Below are 7,770 nucleotides of genomic sequence, written 5' to 3'. Positions count from 1 at the left end.
CTTATTTCAATCCTATTTGTGTTTTTTAATTGAACCTTGAGATAAGAAATTGATTGAAATACTTATAAAAGTTGTCCATACAATGGGATATAGGTGGCTTAGAAATTTTTTCACACACAGACACACACACACACACATATATACACACACACACACAAATGACTTTATAATTCAAATAATTTATTTTTAAAATTGAATTGTAATAACATACATATTGATTGCACTAAAGACACATTTTACAAGCTAATATGAAGCATGATTGTAATTATTTCCATGTTCAATATTAAATTGATACATGATATATTTTAGTTCATTTAAGTATCAAAGTGACTTGCATCATAACTTAAGATTGTACTTATTTTCTTAGTCTATGAAATTGGAAATCAAAATTGAACATATATTTTACTAATAAAAGTTATAGTATATAGAAAAATTATTAAATTAGTGAAATAATTTTAAAAAATCCATAAACTTAAAAAATTAATGAGCAATCATAAACAATATTAATACAAATCCATAAATTGAAATAGTGAATACATGTATCAATAAACTATCCATATGAAAATATATACAAATTACAAATATCACATGAACATCCATAAACTGAAATAATAAGCATCCATAAACTAAACTAATGTCCTTGATGTACATCCATAAACTGTCCATGTGAAAATATACAAAGTATGTATCACACATGTGAATATTCCCTATGAAATGAGTCTGAAAATATACAAACTATAACACTCTAAGTACCACCAGAACTCCTATGTGAGTTATGTTTTGCAGAGTAAGTGTCCATAAGCTGGTACTGCAATATAACACATTCAAATTCAGACTAATTAGATCATTATTTGCACAAAATAAAAAATATGAAAATAAATGATATTGAACCACATTTTTAATTACATATACATGAATCTAATAACCCTAGTCGAGTCCAAATGCAAGTAAGATAGGATGGGGGTTTGATCATGAATACGAGTTTGGTGCTCCCCTGCTTGTGGCTCGATGATTGAGGCCTGCATTGATGGACCCGCATCATCATTGCCTATAAATCCAACATCCCACACATGTCTCCACATAATAATGGAATCAACGACCCTCTGCATATAGACCTGTGTACACAATGGCAAGGACAAATTATAATTAGTCTACATATCAATTAACATATATGTGTAACTTAAAAAAAGAAAATGTTGAAATATTAGGAATAAAAAAGTTTACCTCAACTATTGGTCCATGTGGTTGTACATAGTGACTCTCCTCCACATTAGTGAACATATAAGGTGGAGGTGGAGGAGGATCCATGGAAACATGCTCTAGTCGAGGATGGCCTGGCTGATCAACCACCCCCTTAGATGACCTCATAAGCGCATCCATGTAGTTGGGTGTGTCTACATGTTATCATGAACTTAATAATATAAATTCAATATAATACAAATTAGAAATTTTAATATAAATAATTATGCATAAATTGAAAATAAGAGTCAAAATTTCCATATATATATATATATATATATATATATATATGTGTGTACCTTATATGTGTCATGTAGATTGTGTGCCCTCCAAGTCTCACGAATAACATCATGATACATACATGTATGTGTCAAAAGTTGGTCAAAGGGTAAACTAACGAGAAATGCATCATCATATAAGGGAAATGGTGGGTCAAGAGATAATGATGGTGATCTCCTAGTCTCTCCATCCAATGAAACACACACACACTAGCCAATGATGTCCACATGTTGTCTACAATAGTCTCTCGTGTCTCACCACTGAGCTGTGACAACTCCTCTAGCTCTGTAGGTAATACCAAGCTCTGAGATGGTAGTGGCAAGTATCTTGGAGGTGGTGGTACATGCCCAGGGTCCCTTCGATCACCCTCGCGCTCAGAGGTACTTCCCAAGCCAAGTCCATAATAATGAGATCTGGTATCAGTGTAATACGACCTCATATGAAACACAAACTATGCATATAAATGGAGACCTGTTAATGGTGGGGGGACTAGGCCCAAACTCCAATGAATCTATCATACATGAAAGGGGTTGCATGAACATTACTAAACTATTTTAGTGGAATAAAATCTTTATATCTAGCAGGGAGATTCAGAGGGATGTCGAACAACTCCCCATGATCATCAATTTCCTTGGTGTCCTCTTAAAACACCTCCTAAGAATCTAGGTCTCTAACCTCATGCTTCCTGATCCTCTGTATAAACTGTAATATGTGGCTATGTGGGCCTAACCTCCGGTATGTCTTGATAAACCTAGTGATGATATCCAACATAAAATACAATGCAAGATGAGTGAGTGAATTGGTAGGTATCTTCTCTATCTCTGATGTGATCCATGTATGATGGGTCGTAACATCCTCTAATGTGATATGAGTTATAACATCATCCCATAGAGGGATCAACGCTGCACTCTGATCCTCAGATTCGGCCTACTGAGGACCTGTAAATCATAAACATATTTTAACATATATATAATTAACAAAATAGAAGCATAATAAAATATACATTAAATTCAAACACATCAGTTGAAGACAATTTAAAAATTAAAGACAATTTTAAGAGATAAACACATAAAATTTAAAGAGGATTTAAAAATGTAGGAGGTGTACCTGAAATGGGTGAAGAAGGTCTACTCGATGTAGCATCGTCATCAAAAGAGACAAAAGCACTGCCTATGACACTTTGACTGGAATTAGAGACAGGATCTACGAGGGGAACATGAACTCTTAGTGGGCTACATGATCTATGATGAGCTCGACCATGTATAACATAACCTATCGCACTGTGATGGCATGTAGTTGGGGCATATATATGGGATGCCTCAAAATATTACATATATACATATAAACTAATCCAATTGTTGGACACCTAATCATCTAAGAGTTGGTGTGGAATGTAAATGGTCAAAGGGAGTCCAAGAGACCACTTGGTATATGGAAACAAAGGGTCATTACAAGGTATTATAAATGTATATCACTTGTGACTAAATTTAACTCATGATTTATCCTACTCTTTTTGTCCACATTCCATGTGTGTTTAACATGGTATCAGAGTATCAGGTTTGCAGGTCCCTACTTTAAGCTTCTCCTTGAATAATGCTGGCCTGTGTTGCATACAATTTTGAAAATCAAATAAAAAACACTCCCCGTCATCTCTATTTGTTAGCAAGGTCTCCAATTTTAGTAATCTTTCCCTCTACTCCTGTGATTTTATTCTATCCGAGGCCCATTACCTCTTCATGGTATGCAATTTTTAGAACCTTTGCATTATATGGCTCTATGCGCTAGTTGGAGAGTGTGAAGTGAATGATTGCACTTTGAAAAGGTCACTTGTTCGTGTACTGTATTGAAGGGAATCTAAAATGTTGAAACTGTCTTAGCCCTATGTGCGCTTAACTATCTTCTTCATAAGAATTATGAGCCGAATTCTCTGCCATTTTGCACTCTCCTTACTGCAAAAACCTTACTTTTTCCTAGCCATTATCACTACTAGAATCCATTTCATTTTTATTCTCCATGTTGGATATCTGTCTCGCCCATGTTAGCATCGCTTTCCTCACCAGACATTACTGCCATGTCAATTTTATTTGCTAGACTATTACCCTGTAAGAACACTCACACTTAACATTTCACTGGTGTAGACCAAGTCTCTCAAAAGAGTTATCCCTATGCTCAAGCTTCATGTGATTCCTTGTAATACCACTGCATTCTTGATGCCTAGTAAACAACTCTGTAGCCTAGCCATCAATTTATTTTGATGGAAAATTCATGTCAAAGATTATTAAGAAGCTGTAACTGAGAACATTGCTTCGAAGCAGGTTGTACATGAGGGATTTTGGATCAATAATTGAGCTATAGAGGTAAAAAAATTAGGATCAAGCATATTTTCTACATTTATGCCCTTGATTTGTACTTGAGAGAGATCAAAATCTAAGTGGATATCACCAAATCTGAATTCAAGAAGGAGATGAGTGAAAAACGGGATTTAAAACCAAGAATGGTTTGTATGAATGGTTGGTCACATTGTTTGTGTTGATAAACACCTAGAATTATGAACTAGTTTTGTATTGAAGATTGTCAACTCTGGCATGTTGGTTTGAAATTCGTTGTGGATGGATTTATAGTATGCATGTTGGATTCATCATATGCATTGTGCCTTGAATTTGTGAAATGCTAGTTGTATGGGAAATTTACAACATTGCATTGGTGATGGAGCATAGTCTTTAAAAGGGCGGTGGTATGTACATTCAAGTATTATTATTATAACTTCTTTTGAAAGTCTTATGGTGTATCATGGTATGTGGCATTCTTCTTTTATGATATATGTTGGTTGGCTGTGATGAACTCATTTTCTTGAAGACCATGTATATAGTGAACGAGCCATTATAGTTGAACTGTGTAATCATGTATACATTGGTATGGTGCTCGAGACCATATATAAATGTTGAATTGAAGGTTTGCAGTGAGTTTTTAATGACATTGATGATGTTCCTCTCTTCAAAACCATGTCGTGAGTGGTGTAGTTCGATTGTCAAGAGAAACATTTCAACATTTTCCTCATGAAATATAATGTACATATGTTCTACCGAGAGCAGGTCTCCATATGACTCCTCATAAAAAATACAGGTTTACTCGATTCCTCTCCCCATGAAAAACTTGATGCCATGTTGTAAAAAAGGTATCCTCCAATACCTGTAAACAGTAAATTGGATTCCCATGGAATATAAGTCTGCGGTTCAAGCGAAATTCCAGAGCGAGTATAAATATGCAAAATTATTTGGATATGATGCATTCTTCTATATAGAGCATATGAAGGTCATGGTATGTTTGTTGTATGATGGTGAATATCTCTGTGTTTGATTGAATTTTAGTGTGTTTTCTAGTATATAGGTTGGTCAAAACTCTGGGGCATTGATGATTAAAGCTTCCTGTTGTCAATTAAAACTCTACGTTGAAGACCTTGAACTATGGTGTTGCGTTAATTAAATGTTGTATTCCAAATTGCCTATGTGTTGAATGCATATGTGTTGGAATGTGCATATAAGTGTTGCTCAGAGCCGTGGATTTTATATGGTGTGGTCGAAGCCATTGGATTGATGTTATATGCCATAGTTCCTACTCCTTATATGTATATCTAACCATTTCATTGCAGAACATATAGCTAATTCATTGCAAAAGTTTGTGTAGAAACATTCTAAAAATAAGGATCATAAGTTAGAAAATATTTTAGTTTCTAAAAAATAAGAAATAAACTCTCTTTCCCATAAAATAAATTAGGATCCCTCATCTTCCCTAGTGTAGTGAAATCCCTAAGAAATAATTCTAAGTGCACGCAAAATAAAAAATCAAATAAAAGGGGTAAATGCATGAGCAAGGCTACCTTCATAGAGAGGTGAAGCAAGCAAGTTTGTTAGGGATATGGATGTTTGCTGACAATGAAGAAATGTTTGTGATTTCTTGAGTGACTTCGCCATGGATATGGACACTCGCTGGCAGTAGAGAAACACCAAACCCACTTTATGTTCTGAACAATGAACCCTCTGTCATGTTATCTGTGTAATTATTGAAGGCTTACGATGTGAACTCATAGTTTGGTGAATATGGATAATAGGACCTAACTATGAGATAGATGAAAGATACATCTGTAAATGGTCAAGTAACTCAAAGTGGAACCCATAGTATGTTTCCATACTTCCTTGTGTTTATCTTTGGAAGGGATGAAGGCAAAGATGTTGGATTCTACCAGTGGTTCGCCAATTCTTGTAACTACTACAACAACCCCCAATTTTTTTAGCCTGTATGCCTAAATTTTGGGTCCCCCTTTCTTTCAAGGTTTTAATGGTTATTCTTGTTGTTGGACTCGTAAAAAAATACTTAAATAACCTAAATATCATCAAAGGCCATAGTTTCTTATATTTTGATGAGGCGCCTTGCCCATGCCTCCCTTGGCTTATCCTAGTTATCATTTTCTAAATGCATTATAGTTTGTGACATATTGCAAAGAATTATTTTCAATCTTTGTTCCAACACATTCTACATTTCTGTTTACTATAGGTGAAAAGTGCATTATATTTAGAGGATTATGAGAATTATATTTATTTATGTTTTGTCTGTCCAAGGTTTGAGCGAGGTTGTACTTGTATTGATAAGCTTGTCACACTAATAATGTTAAGAAAGCCAACACATACATGAAACTAATAATGAGCACCTTCATGGTCATAGTCCTATCGAGATAAAGGACAAGGCAGTGTCTGGTTACACCAAAGCCATAAAGCCACTATTTGTGGAAAATTTGGCAAGGATCTCTCTAACATATATGCATCATTTGATAAGCAACCAATAACTTCGACTTCCATTGCTCAGGAGAAAAAATGTAGAAAGAACAACAAGAAATGTTAAGAAATGCAAATCAGTTAAGGTCCTTAAAATCTTCTAGGTATATCATCTGAAGACCTATGCCATGAAGTCTATATTTAACCATAGGGTAGAGAAGTCTATGAAGTCTATATGTATATTGAAAATTTTCAATGTTTTTTGATGGAGAATTGTTATATATGATGATACTACTATTTTTTTTATGAATGTTGTCAATTACCCTTAAATTTGTTTGCAAACATTAAGTTATCAATTTGAATTGTGATATCTTCTAAAATGATATTTAGAAACTGTAATATATTTCACTATGTAATTGAAATTAGTAAAATTAACCCATGAAGGGGGTCTTAAATGGAAGAAAAGTAGAACTCTAAAAAAGAAGCCAAAAGTGGATGTAACCATGGATGCAAAATTGGGACTAGAATTGGATGTTAAACTACCCATCAAAACAAGATGCAAACAATGAAACAAAAAGGGCTTTAAAAGAATTAAAAAAGGGTGCAACACTAGACACAAAGAAGGGAACAAAATAGGGCATACAAAAGGATATCAAATTGGGTGCAAACAAGGACATAAAATGGACACCAAAATAAGGATGCAAAGAATGGTGTAAAATTAGGATGCAAAATTGGCACAAAAAAGCATGTAAGAAAAGACACAAAACAAGATGCATAAATGGGACTAAAAAATGGTGAAACCAAGGATGCCATATTGGATGCCAAAAATGATGCATAACTAGATGTAAATTCAAACTCAAATCTAGGTGCAAAATGGTGCAAAATGAGATGCAAATGTGGACAAAAAATGTGGCAGAAAAAAGGATGCAAATTTGGATGCCAAAGAGGATGCAAAATTAGACACCAAAAAGGATGCAAAATTGGACATAAAAAATGGTTCCAAATTGGACAAAAAAGTAGAAAAAATGGTGCAAAAATGGGCATAAAAATGGCTCAAATTTGGATGTAAATTGAGATGCAACATTGGATGCAAAAAATGATGCAAAACTTGGTGCAAAAACAAATGCAAAAGTAGACGAAAAAAATGGCTCAAAATTGAATGTAACATTAGACCAAAAAGGGGATACAAAGGTGGATGGATCACATGGTTAAACTGCAGATGCAAAGTTAGACGCTCAAAAGGATGCAAAATTGGATGCAAGAAATGGTGTTGAAAATGATGTTAAATTGGATGCAACAAATGATGCAAAATATGGTGCAAAATAGGATGCAAAAAAGGGAGACAAATCAAACACAAAAGTGGATGCAAAATTTGGCGCTAAATAAGATTCAACATATGGTGCAAAATTGGATGCACAAAATGGTGCAAAAAAGGGCACAAAAACTGGTGCAAAAATAGATGTAAAAATAGGTACAAAATTAG

This window comes from Pinus tabuliformis, chromosome 5_1 (assembly GCF_031772625.1).
Source record: "Pinus tabuliformis cultivar Carrire ecotype Pingquan chromosome 5_1, CPIR1, whole genome shotgun sequence".
Taxonomy (NCBI): Eukaryota; Viridiplantae; Streptophyta; class Pinopsida; order Pinales; family Pinaceae; genus Pinus; species Pinus tabuliformis.
The sequence above is the reverse complement of the archived record's forward strand: the minus strand, read 5'-3'. Positions refer to the sequence as shown.